The following is a 14,486-nucleotide window of genomic DNA, read 5'->3' as shown; positions in this document are numbered from 1 at the left end:
TATTGCTATGTGACTGACAGTTGAGTCATGTGCTTAGCTTGTGTATTAGCAGGAGAAAGAGAAGGGAATCGTTGGCTTGATTATCAAGTGTCAACTTTCTTTTCTCTCTTTTGCTTCCTCATTAATCTGCCCATATTATAAAGGGTTTTAAAAAGAAAGGAAGAAAATTAGTTGACGTTTGGTTTGTTCTTCATAGAATACTGTGTTTGTTTGAACTTAAGTATATTTTTCACTGTGAGTTCAATGGAGAATAGTAGAAGACATGGTTAAACATGATTGAGAAAATCTTAATTAATTTCATAAATATTTATTGAGTACCGTACGTCAGGCATTTTTTCAGGCTTCTGTTAAGAGTAGTGGTCATCATGGCCCTGGAGAGTACTAGAGTAGTGAACTTTATTCTAGAAGGTAAGATTTTTGTGAACCCATATCTTTTATTTATCTATCTATCTATCTATCTGTCTATCTATTTATTTTTGGCTGCATTGAGTCTTCGTTGCTGCTCCTGGACTTTCTCTAGTTGCAGCGAGCGGGAGCTCCTCTTCACTGCGGGGCGTGGGCTTCTCATTGCGGTGGCTTCTCTTGTTGTAGAGCACAGGCTCTAGGTGCATGGGCTTCAGTAGTTGTGGCACGTGGGCTCTAGAGCACAGGCTCAGTAGTTGTGGCACACGGGCTTAGTTGCTCCGTGGCATGTGGGATCTTCCTGGACCAGGGATCGAACGCATGTCCCCTGCATTGGCAGGCAGATTCTCAACCACTGTACCACCAGGGAAGTCCCTGAACCCATATCTTTTTAAAAAGTTTTATATGCAAGGATGTTTTTGGTTTATGTAAAAATCTAGGAAAACAGCTCTACTCATACAGTAAGTGTTTGTATTTATAATAATTCTTTCATATTATTTTAGTTAATAAAGGAAGGCACTCTACTAGAGCTACTTTAAGGTACAGTGAGAAACTAGGATTCTTACAGACTTCACTTTAGTGTACTCTTTTCCATGTTAGAGATAGTAGTAGACCACATGTTCTTTATCCATTCATCTGTTGATGGGGACTTGGATTTTTTCCATATCTTGGCTATTGTAAATAATGTGAGATATATATATATGGAATAGTACTCAGCCATACAAAAAAGATGTAACTTTGCCATTTGTGATGACATGGATGGATCTTGAGGGTATTATGCTAACTGAAATAAGATGGAGAAGGACAAATAACATGATTTCACTCATATGTGGAATATAAAAAACAAGCAAAATAAATGAACAAACCAAACAAAAACACAGTTACTGAGAACAGAGTAGTGGTTACTAGAGGGAAAGGGATTGGGGGGGGTAGTGCGAAATGGGAAAAGGGGATCAACTGTATGGTAATGGATAGAAGCTAAATTTTTGTTGGTGAGCACATTGTATTTATACAGAAGTACGAATATAATGTACACATGAAACTTATATAATGTTATAAACCAATGTTACCTCAAAAAATAAATTAAAAAAAGATAGAGATAGAATTTCAAAAGTTCATGGGAGATTAAGAAAATTAACTCTTTAATTTGAGAAAATTTCAGGGAACTTTATGACAAATAGAAGGGACGTGGTCAGATGCAACAATCTGGATGATGAATTGGAGAGAGATGAGCTTGGAAGCATGGCAGTCAGTTAGAGGCTATTGTAGTAATCCACGTGGCAAATGAGAATTAGAAGCACAGTAGAGTAAATGGGATTTAAGGGATGGAGATGGATTAGATAGATATAAAGGAGATAGAATGGATAAGATTTAGTGGTCTTGAGGGAAAGTGGAGTCAGGGTGATTTCTAGCCATTATCATTTTCAATTTTATAATTAATGTTTAATAAATATTTTCAGAATAAATGAATTATCTGACACCTGGCTTGGGAAACTGAGTGGATTCTGGGCCATTTACCGAGGGAATATATAGGAAGAGAAATAGATTGAGGAACATGGTTGGAGGAGATGAGTTCAGTTGAGGCTATTATATTTGAGGCATCTGTGACTTCCAAGAAATGTCATTAGGCAGTTGTATATACAGATCTGAGTTAAGAAGAAGACTCAGCTTGAGATATAAATTTGAAGTCACAGTTTATAAATGACAGTGAAAAGCAGTGGGAATGGATGAGATCAGTCAGGGAGAAAAACATAGGGTAAAAGAAGAGAAATGAGCATGGGGAACACTAATATTTAAGGGTATTTAAGGGTAAGATGGAAGGAAAACATACCTCAAAAGAGATGAAGTAGTGGGCAGGGAAGTGGGAGAAGATCAGCAGAGTCACAAGTAAGTGGAAGAGCTGAGTTTGGAGAAAAGGAATGAGTATTAGGCATCTTTGAGAAATCAAATAAAATAAGGATAACAAAAATATCCATTGGACATGTCAGTTACGTCGTTGACTTCAGCAAGAGCAATTATATAGGTGGATCCAGTTCACGCTGGCTAAGAGATAAGAAATTGAAATAACTAATGTCACTTGCTCTTTCAGAAAGTTTGGTTTTAAACGGGATAGTTAGAAATAGTTTGAAATAGATAGATAGATGAGTTTGAGAGAGGGTTTTTGTTTTTTAAAGGTACGAATGATATTAATACATTTACAATCTTTATTTGCTGAGGATAAGAAGCCATCAAAAAGAGAATCTGAAGATAGAAGAGTGAAGGAGAAGAATTGGTGGAGCAAGGTCATTAACCAAGTTGGAAGGGATAGAATACAAAGATGCAAGTCAAGGGTGCTTCAGATAGACCTCTCCTGAGACAGGAGGGAAGGAGGTGGAGATGATTATGGATACAGATAAATTTGTAGGAGGCAGGGTAGAAGTTGGTCCACGGAGTCCCTGCAGGAGACTCCCACTTAGGGTGGAAAGAGTATGTGATTCAGTCATGTGATTGGTAGCTTTCTTGGTGTGGTATTGCTGACTCCTGATCATTTGGTGAGGAGGAGTGGAGTGAGGGTAGTTCAGCTTAAGATGGCAGGTATGGACCATCAGCGTAGAGATAGCTTGCAGATATCTCACAAAATTACCTTTCTCATACTTTGTATTAGTTATCTATTGCAGAGTAAGAAATTATCCCAAAACTTAGTGGCTTCAAATATTTATTATCTCAGAGTTTCTGTGGGTTGGGAATTTGGGGAGTGACTGAACTGGTTGCTTCTGGCTTCAGGTCTCATGAGGTTGTAGTTGATTGGCTGGGACTTTAATCAACTGAGTGCTCAGCTGGGGCTGGAAGATTTGCCTCCATGATGGCTCACATGTCTGTTGGCCGGAGGCCTGAAATCCTCACCACATGAACTTCTTTAGGGGTTCTGAAGTGTCCTAACAAGGCAGCTGTCTTCCCCTGGAGCAGATGATCCGAGGGAGAGAGAGAGAAGGGGGGGAGGGGGGGGGGGGAGGGGAGGGGGGAGGGGGGGAGGGGGGGAGGGGGGGAGGGGGGGAGGGGGGAGGGGAGGGGGGAGGGGGAGGGGAGGGGGGAGGGGGAGGGGGCTGTGATGCCGTTTTTGACTCAGTCACAAACCATTGCTTTGCCCTGTTCTTTGAGAACTGAATCACTAAGTTCAGCCCACACTTGGGAGGGGAATGACTTAAGCTCTACCTCTTGAAGGGAGGAATATCAAATACTTTTTGGACATATTTAAAAACTACCACAATTCTATCAATTGTCAGTTTATTTAGGGCAGCAAATAAGCTCTTTAAAAATATGTAGATTCAGCCTTTATATCCAGGTGAGAGAGAAGTACAGAAAAGTGGGGAGGTGGTTCAGTCACATTTGGCTCACTTTACCGTTTGGTCTCCATTGCTGCTAATTAGGCTCAATAAGTTGATGTGTTGCCTCTTGTAGTTAATTTTAAAAAGTGATTGCTGACCTTTGATTTAATAGAGGATTCTTTTAGGAGAAAAAAATGCCATAGTGGGCAAAACATGAATTTTTTATACCAAAATATGGATTTTGGTTACATTTAATATTAGCTCCTAAACTAGAATTTAGAGGTAGAAGGAAGGAACTCATTTTTCCCAGCAAAGAAATTGAGGACTAAAAGACAAGTACAGGCTGATTTCTGTGAACATATATGATATGAGAGGCAATATAACACAGACTCTAAAGCCCGACTGTCTAGTTTCAAATCCCAGGTCAGCCATGTCTTAGCCGTATTTGTGCTTAGCTTCTCACTGCCACAACTTCCTCATCTGTAAAATGGGGAATTGTAAGTAGGTAGTTATTTCTGACAATTAGATCAGTAAATACATGTAAAGTGTTTAGAACAGTGCCTGACACATAGCAAGCAGTGAATAAATGTTAGCCATTTTATGATAGCTATATTTTATCATTATAATGGTGAGTTAATACCATGGCATGAACATTTCAAAGAATAATATAACATTGTCCAAAATGTTTACAGTCTAAACTTTATAAACTACTCACCTCACCTTATTGGACTTTGTCACTTTTGATGTATATGGAAAGTGTGTTTCTATACAGCTCCATATCCATTTAAAATACTGTGTCAGATATCACCAGTAGTATTGTATAAGGTCACATCTGCATTTTTTCCTGAAGCAGGCTTTTTTGTTTTACTAGGTACATAGAAGTTCAATTTCAATTACAGCAGTGTTCTCAGTTCATAGGAATTGGCTATTAAATGGATCTTTTGGGCTCTCTCCATAGCAACATGCTAATAAAAAATAATTCCCTTGAACTTGATATGATGAGATTGTTGGTAAACACACATGACCAGTTTCTTCCTCCCTCTCCCCCATATCCAAAGACCCTACTTTATTGGGTGAGTAGTTTGAATATATATTAGGTGGGGTTTTCTGATGTGACTTAAGGCAGAAGATAACAAAATTAAGAGCCAGATAAGAAAATGGAAATACTGATTTTATTACAAGAAACCTTCTTTAGAATTTTACTTTGCTGATGCTAGTTTTCTTAAAGTTTTATGCCTTCTGGTGTATCAATATGGAAGGGATATATAGAATTCTAGATTAAAAGAATTAAAAGAAACTTGTAGATTGTGTTCACCAGCCAGTACAAAAAGTGAAAACAAAACCCCACAGCTAATCAATTTATGGGATGCAGAAGTGGAAGGGTTAAACTTTTCACTCATGGCACTTTCTGTTGATGTCTTTGTATCGCTGGCCATACTGAAGAATACGCTGAAGGTAGTATTTACTTCTGGTGTGCTGTATGGAGGTGGGTAATATTTATAAATCATGGTTTCTTCTAGATTTGGAGAAGTTGAAGTTAGCTCTTTTTACCCCATTATTAGTAGATATGCTTTCTACAGTTTTTTAAGAGTTTCATTTTGTTTTTTGTGCTTTCTATGAATATTTAGGTGAACCAGCATAAATTTCTGGCTATAGCAGTGAGGTTTGCTAAAGTGCAATATTTTTATTGAATGATATGACTTCTTAGATGTTAAAAACTCTTCCATATTTGACATGAAGAACCATTTTTGTAGCACAGATTATGATATTAAAAGGTACTCTACATTTGTTTAGTTTGTTGGTTTATACTGTTTGAATCGTTGGTCACCATATCTGAATAATATCAATACTTTAGCAGTAATTGCCTGGTGACCATTGAACTTTGGTATTTGATCTGCTTTTAAGAATCTCAGTAGTATTTTTAGAGCTATGTTATTCATATTAACTTAATACATTTTTTTTTTTTTTTTAGTGCTCCTTAGACTCATGGCCCATGCTGTCCAAAAGTTTGGTGCATTTAATACATTTTTGATTGTCATTTATATCAACTAATTTCTTCTTTGTTATAAATTTCTGTTGTTTAATTAAATATATATATTTCTCTTTTATATTTTTATCTTTTACTAACAATACATGAGTCATTGTTTACTGGTGTGCATCTTATGGTTTTTTAACTTTCACCTTGCGTTGAACTGGTTTTCTTTTAAAAAAGAACATTAATGATAGCTTAGCTACCACTGTTATAATGTGTTTCTTGTCAAACACTTTGCTCAGTTTTATGTTTGCTCTTCAAGGAAGAGATGGCCATTTTACAACTTGGAAACAGGCTCAAAGAGATTAAGTAACTTGCTCCAGTTATCTCACAGCTAAGGAAGGGCTAGAAGGGATAGAGAGAGGGAGCTTTACGTTGCAAATCTGCTTTAAAGCCTATTCTGTTTGATTTCTGTTATTTCTGACTGTTACTTTACCACTTTATTCTGTTGGTCTTTAGAGTTAGTTAATAGTTAATAGGTCAAATTGTGCTTGTTGCATGTAGAATCCTGGGGCTGAAAGGGTCCTCTAGGTAGAGAGGATTATTCCCAATCTGTTTGATCTAAGAGGATAATTGTCTGTTTTGTTTGTTTAAATGAACAGAATAGGACATTATATAATTTTGCTTTATGTACACAAAGCTGCCAACCCTGACCACATTTGTTAAGGAAACTAAATTTGCTTTTTTGCTCACTGTCTTCTTTTTAAGGTTTTTCCCATTTTCAGGAATCTCAGGTCTTTTGTGATATTCCTGGATCTTGCTTGTTAATGAGAAAAGTAATCTATTGAATTAATTTATACTAATAACACATGGTAATAATTAGTGGTAGCTATTATTGAGATACTCGAAAGATATCTTTGCATTTTAAGAGAGAATATTGGTTGGTACTCTATTTGAAGAAATGGATGGTGGGATTTTAGGCCTTGTATCCTGATGGGCAAATTTTTTTAGGCATAGAGGGCTCTTCAAATCACTATATGCTCAGTTGGTAATACCAACCTTTATATGCATTCCAATACTCTCTTAAATATAAATGTTTACATATTTCTTTTGCTTGAGATGTTCAATTGCAGGTACTTTTCTGTTTTGTATTATTTTATTTGTGTAGCGGCATAGAATTGGAAGGAGCATCACAAAGTTATTTGTTTCAGGCCCACTGCCTTTAGATTGCTGAGTGCTCAGACTACTTGAGCCATTGTAGAAACAGTTCAAATGAATTAAACGCTCTTGAAACTTCATTTTGTATAAAAATGTTGCCATCTGATTTGTGTTTTACTTTTGTTTTGGGATGTCATTATGCCATAGGAAAGTTAAGCAGTCTGTTTTGGCAGTTCCTTTGTGTTGGTATTTACTGAGCTCTTTGGGTCAATTACCTGACTTCTTAATTAAGGAAGATATAAATGACTTTGAAATTGGGACCTCTACAAAGGTATATCAAGGTAATTTCTTACATATTTACAGAAACCAAACCGTACCTGAAAAGTTTTCAAGAAAGTGTATATTCTATAACAGTTAATGTAAAATCAGTCAAATTTGGTTTATGGGCAAGCAATGCAAAAGTGTGTACAAAGTGCATACTTCACAGAATTTCTAGTATACAGAATGCTGCTGTGTGCTAATAGGTATTCAAGCTTGATGTTGAAGAGAATGCCAATGTTGATGAAGCTTAAAGGAGAGCTATGAAGTCGATATATTTGCCAACTCTTAAAACCCATGTAGCACAGGGAACTGTATTGAATATCCTGTGATAAACCATAATGGAAAAGAATATAAAAGAAAAGAATGTCAGTATGTGTATAACTGAGTCACTCTGCTGCACAGCAGAGATGGGCACAACAATCTTGTGCCAAACTATAGTTGATTGGCACAATCAGCTATACTTCAAAAAAAATTAAAAAAACAGAGAAACAAACAACAAAACCCCAGGTAGTTTCCTCTATGGAAAAGGAACTGTGATTAAATTCAAAGAACTTTAATATAATGGTCTGAAGGTATGTGAATGCCTTTTATACAAATAATTGTGACTTTATTGTTGCATGAGTATGATTAATTTTTTCCTTCATTTTTGTTATATTTGGAATTGGGTTATCAAAAGGATATTTTGCTATCATTTTCTTAAACTCAAGTGAATGGAAACCAAATTTTCTTGAGTGTGAAAAAGATCATTTAGGATTCTCTTGGCCTTGAGTACAGTGGAAATACTTGCTTACCTTTGGCAATAGCTCATAATTATGTACTTTTTATAATGATGCATTTATTTCATTCATTTATGAAACAAGTATTTATTGAGAGACTACTGCATACCAGGAACTTTGTTGCATATTGCACACTCTATGAATAGGGCAAGCATATCCTTAAAGAGCAGTTAGCTGTCTAGGTGGGGAGACAGACTTCTAAACTGATAATTACAATACAGTGTGGTAAATGCTAAGGTACAGTTACCACTGTGGGCATCTGGAGCTCACTACCACTGAGGAACTCGCGGAGACTAAATAAAATATTCCTCAGAGTTATCCCAAGTCAAGAGCAGGGAAGCTGCAGGTGTTTACCCACCAAATTCCTAGCCATCATTGACATTAACTCTGGCATTTCTGGCTTGCCCTGAGTACAAACTGAGCATGTTCCTGCAGCCAGACAGCAGCCTACAGTAGGATGTTACAGGTGTTCAGAATGAATCATCTGGTGTAGAGGTGAATGTCAGCAGTTTATGGGCAAGACACCAATGGCATTTGTTGCCAGTATCAGGCATTTACACAATGTATTATCTACTATGTGCTACACATTGTTCTAAATGCTTTACGTATCTGAACTCATCAATTCTCACTGTACAACTCTGTGAGGTAGGTACTGTTAGTGTCCTCATTTAACAGATGAAGAAATAGAGCACAGAGTGGTTAGGTAACTTGCCCATGATCACATAGCTATAATGTCAGAACTGGTTTTTGAACCCAGGTGGTCTAGTACAGAGTCCATGTTCTCAATCCACATAATGGTCTGCTTTTGGAACAATACAGCCTGAAGCAGGACCTTTTTGACTCTTCTGTTTTCCCTTGGTAACTGCTTCCTCTTTCTCCCTTCCTCCAGTCTCTTTCCTGTTAGTGTTCTTTACTTCCTTCCTTGTTTGTAGCTTGCCCCTCTCTAGAACAGTACAGCTGTTCAGCTTCCATTCTTACACTCAAGGCTATCAAATCAAATAATTCTTGCTAAGGTGTTAACTGATCTTTCTGATGGTTTTTTTTTTTTTTTTTTGCGGTACACGGGCCTCTCACTGTTGTGGCCTCTCCTGTTGCGGAGCACAGGCTCCGGACGCGCAGGCTCAGCAGCCATTGGCTCACGGGCCCAGCGGCTCCGCGGCATGTGGGATCTTCGCGGACCGGGGCACGAACCCGTGTCCCCTGCATCGGCAGGCGGACTCTCAACCACTGCGCCACCAGGGAAGCCCTTTCTGATGTTTTGATGAAGGCTTTGAGTTTCATATTGATTGGTATTTGCATTATAATTTTTCAAAAAGACAAAGATTTAAGAACCATAGAAGGAAAGACATGATGGTAGAATGACAGAAGATCAAGTTGATATTTTTGGGTTGGGAAACACCTATTCCTTGGCCATAGTTATAAGGAGAGGCCAAGGGGTGTGTGCTTGGGCAAAAAAAGCCCCTTTCTCGCCTGTCATGTCGTGCTTTCCAGCCACCACCTCCCTTTTTTCTTTTTAAATTATGGAAGAATTACAAGCCAATTGTAAAACATTTAAATAATACTTAGTTATCAAGAGTAAAAGTGAAAGTCCTGCTTTACTGATTCTTTTCCCTCCCCCAAATCTCCTCCCACTGCTCTCGGAGGAAATGGCTTAGCTAATGTTTTTGCAGATTAATAAAAGTATATACATATACATACACCATATATGTACATGCATATGTAGTGTATCTATATGGTGTATATATGTAATACACATAATGGATAGTCTTTTTTAAAAATGTAAGTGGAATACTATACATATTTTTGCTCAACTTGCTTTTCTCCTGCTAACATTACATGTATCCTGGACATTTCTCTGTATTATCCCCTATAGAGCTATTTTATTCTTTTAAAAAGGCTGCATATTATTTCACATGGTAATAGTATTTATATGGTAAGAGTGTACCATAATTTATTTAACTATTTTCCTATTAATTGACATTTTTTCTGTTTTCTCAGTGTGATATATAATGTTGCAGTGATTGTCCTTGAAAAAACATCTTTGTGTCTAAGTATTTCTGAGAAATAAATAGAGCCTTAGAACTGAAATATTCAAGTCAAGGCATGTACATTTTTATAGTATCTGATAAATTGGTCTTCATAAAGGCAGTTTACTCCCATCAACTGTATAAGTGCCCATTTCCCCATACTTTTGCCAATATAGTTTTCAGTCTAATTTTCGCTTATAGTGGGTGATAAATTGTGATTATCCCCGATTGCTAGTGATATTGATTATCTTTCTCTGTGAATTGCCTGTTTATATATTTTCTCATTTTTCTATCAGATTATTTGTATTTTTTGTATTGACTTGTAGGATGACCTCTATTCTTGTAGGACCAATCAAGATTTGGAGTTCTATCTTTAAAAGTCTGATGATGCAAGTATTAGATGTTAGATAGTTTTATTCCTTCATGCTAGTGGAAGAGAAAATAGGTTGAATGTAGTATTTGAAAAGATTTTACAGATAATTCATTTTGAAAAGTAATCTTTTTTGGAAAGCTATTTCTAAGAATGTTGGTAGTAGTGGTGGTATTAAATTAGGGACTTTGATAAATCTCTGGTTGTTGCTGTGTTTGATTAAACTGTTTCACATTTTCATGCTTTTCTTTGTAAGCCACTAAAATATTAATTGCCACAATTTCTTTTCTAATGTGGACAGCAGTTTTGAAATGAGTACCGTGGATTTCAGGAAGAATGAAGAGAAGAATATAGGTGAATCATGAAAATATTGAGAGAACATGTCTTAAAACATGTAGATCAGTGTTACCTTCTTACATAATAGATAAAAATGCCATTTAAAATGATATGATACTTGAAAACAGTGGCTGTGTTCAAGGCATTGTCACTGGTATTTTGGATACAAAGATGACTAAAACAATCTCTATTGGTCATTATGATTCAGAAGAGAGAGGCAAGATAGATTAGATTCAGGTTATGTATCTTTGGCAGGAATATCAAGGAAGTGAGGCTGTTTTCTTCTATTAAAAGTTGCACGATTTTGATTTGTCCCTATATTGATGGTGTTTACTTTGATCACTTAATTAGTTGCCAGGTTTTTCAGAGTTCCTCTTTTTCCCTTTGTCATTAATAATTATTTTGGGGGGCAGTTATTTTGAGATGATATGAGTATCCTGTTGCTCATCAAAATTTAATTGATTATTTATATTCGTATGGACTCATAGATTTGTATTTATTAAATGGGTTGTAATTTATTACTGTTATTTATTTTACTGCTTAAATTGTCCCAGATTTTGCCAGTGGGAGCCTCTGGTTTTTATGTCCTTTTGACATGTTCCCATCGTTCTTTGAATACTTCTTTCCTTTCTGGAAAACAAGGCTCATCTTGACTTTCCCTGCCCTAGTTGTGGAATCAGCCATTTCTTCAAGGAGCTCTCTTAATAGAAAACTGTTTTTAGAAGAAAAGTTCTCTGCTCTTTATATTGGGGTGTTGCTGCTCTCAGGGCCTGTTAATGAACATACGCATGCATATACATATATACATTTACAGCTATATTTGTTTCTATATCCGTTTATATTGAAAACTGTACCTCCAGTTCTTATCCAACACCACAGGGTTAATTCTGATTTTCTTCCTTTATATATCCTCTAGCAGTGAGGAACTTGGCTCCCATTATTCTTGGTATATTTACTTACTTGATTAATCCCCTCCCCCATCCCCTGCATGGGCTATCTCCCAGGTGTTCGCCCTTCATATCCTGCTCCTGCATCAATGCAGTACCCCAGATCGCCCTCCTGCATGGAAGCTCTACCCATCTCTTTGGGTTCTGATGCCTTCCACTTGGGTTCTGACACCCTGCACCAGGCAACCTGCCTGTGTGGATGACCTCACTCGCCCGGGCTCTGACACCTTGAGCTGGACTGCTTCTCCTGCCCCTCTCCCCCTGCCTTGGACCCTCCTTCTTCCACTCAGTCTCCAGCACCCTGTGCCTGACCTCTTCCCTGCAAGTATTGCCTCCTCATCCTGCTATGGCTTCAGTACCCTGAAATACTGCCACTTTTCCACTAGCCTCCTCACCGCACAAATGGGTATTTAATTTAGGGTATTTAAAGGTATTATTTGGCTCTGATATTCTACTCTAGGCCACTGAGACTCCTGTCCCTCTCTCCCCCATGTGCAAGTGCCTGCCTTACTCTGCTTTACCTTATGGCAAATTTTAAAATTACTTTAAAATTTATTTATTTATTTGTTTGTTTGTTTATTTAATAGGAGATGGAGCAGTCTGCTTTCTCTCTTTTTTAAAATTAATTGGTTTATTTATTTATTTTTGGCTGCATTCCGTCTTTGTTGCTGTGCGCAGGCTTTCTCTAGTTGCGGTGAGCGGGGGCTACTCTTCGTTGTGGTGCGTGGGCTTCTCATTGCGGTAGCTTCTCTTGCTGCTGAGCACAGGCTCTAGGCGCATGGGCTTCAGCAGTTGTGGCTCGGGAGCTCTAGTTGTGGCACATGGGCCTAGTTGCTCTGTGGCATGTGGGATCTTCCCAGACCAGAGCTCAAACCCGTGTTCCCTGCATTGGCAGGCAGATTCTTAACCACTGCGTCACCAGGGAAGTCCCACGTTATGGCTTTTAGACTGAAATGTTCAGGAAGGGAAGAGGAAGAGGAAACAACCAATTTGTTTTTTATTCCATCATTTGCTCCATGAAAAGGTTTTGCTGTAGGTTCTTATATCAGTCTCCACTTCCTCTTCCTTAAAGGATTGGTGGTGTGCCACTTAAACAGTGTGGCAAGGTATATAGCCCCGTTTCAGTCTGGATTTTCTGTGTCCAGTGTTATTTTTACTCACTTACTTTATGCCAGAATGTCTACTGTTTACTTTAGGGCCCTTGTTAAGTCTTAACCTTTACTTCTGTATTTGCTCAAAATATGTTCTTTTAACTATTGAGGCTTTGTCTGTTGATTTCTCTTAAAGGTTTTGCATTAACTAGTAATTGGACAAATGTTGGTTAAAACTGTGATACTGCATTTTTCTCTCTTGGTAACTTGAATACCCTCTTCCTAATTACATTCTCTTTGTCTGTGGGTTGTTACAGTGGTGGGTGGTCCAGGTGATTTTGCATGAGGACTGTAGATCCTTTTGGTAGATAGATCACTTTCCCTTTTACGTGGCGATCTGAATGCCAGGGTACATCCCTCATGGAGCATCCCCTAGGAGTCACCACGTGCTCTTTTCATCCTCAGTAGTGTGCTGGTGATACAACTGTAAAATGGTAAAAATAAGTATGAAATAGGTATAGATGTTATTTTATAATATGTAAACCATTATATAATATGTGAATATTTGGTTTTAGATTATAGGTCTTTTCAAAGTGTTTTCTCTCTTTTAAAAATTTTACTTCTTCTAGTCTACAAAACTGAAAAGGGAAGAAAGGAAGCTCATGTTGTAAAAGTTAGCCTCCAAATTTTAAGTTGCTAGTTGACAGATTTTTCAAAGCCTTGAAAAATACAGCATTTTTCCCAGTTTTATTGAAACATAATTGACATATAACATTGTATTAGTTTAATGTATACAACATAATGATTTGATATATGTATATATTGCAAAATGATTGCCACAGTAAGTTTAGATAACATCCATCACTTTGCATAGTTACACGTTGTTCGTTTTTGTGATGTGAAATTTTAAGATCTCTTAGCAACTTTCAAATATGCAATACAGTATTGTTAACTATAGTCACCATGCTGTTCATTACACTCCCAGAACTTATTTATCTTATAACTGGAAGTTTGTACCCTTTGAACATCTTCAGTCATTTCCGCCACCCCACGCCTTTGGCCACCACCAGTATTTTCAATATGTGAACATTTTTTACTCTCTAAAACATAGGAAAAAAGGTTTACTGAAAAATGAAAACATTAAAAAAATTTCTCTAGCCATCTTGCCCTTAGGTTTGCATATCACTTTTAATAATAAACCTTTTATTACTGAGCTCTTCAGTTTTTAAAAATGCATGTTTAATTTGCCTCTAAATTATACTGATTTCAACAATGTAGAAATATGAAATATTGTAATCTCTTGTAGATAGTATCTTGCAATGTTGTTTCACCCAGTTTTTAAACTTGTTTTGTGATCTATGAAGATAGATTTGTGGCGAGTAAACAGAAAACACTTTTAAGTTGACAAGCTAACTGTACTGAATTTCATCTAGAAAGTTGTCCTCACATATTCTTCCTGTTTTAAAATCTGTTTTTCTAGTTGTTCATAAAAGTCACATATACTGTTTGGTCTTAAGGGATTATTAACTGCATAGCTTTCTTTGTCTAGCTTCTTTCCTCCCTTTTTCTGATTTATCACAAGATAATTTTGTTATAGGTGGGTTGGGTTAGTCATGCTAATGCTGTATTATCAGAGGGATAATTCTCTTGTTTCTTAGATCATAAAATCAAAACTTTCATTCCTCACTTTTTGCTCATTCTCAGTACGTACACACGCGCACACACACACACACACACTTACATACACACACACACACATACATACATTTTTCATGTCTGAT

Source organism: Globicephala melas, chromosome 5, assembly GCF_963455315.2.
Source record: "Globicephala melas chromosome 5, mGloMel1.2, whole genome shotgun sequence".
NCBI classification, from domain to species: domain Eukaryota; kingdom Metazoa; phylum Chordata; class Mammalia; order Artiodactyla; family Delphinidae; genus Globicephala; species Globicephala melas.
This window is presented reverse-complemented; position numbering follows the sequence as displayed.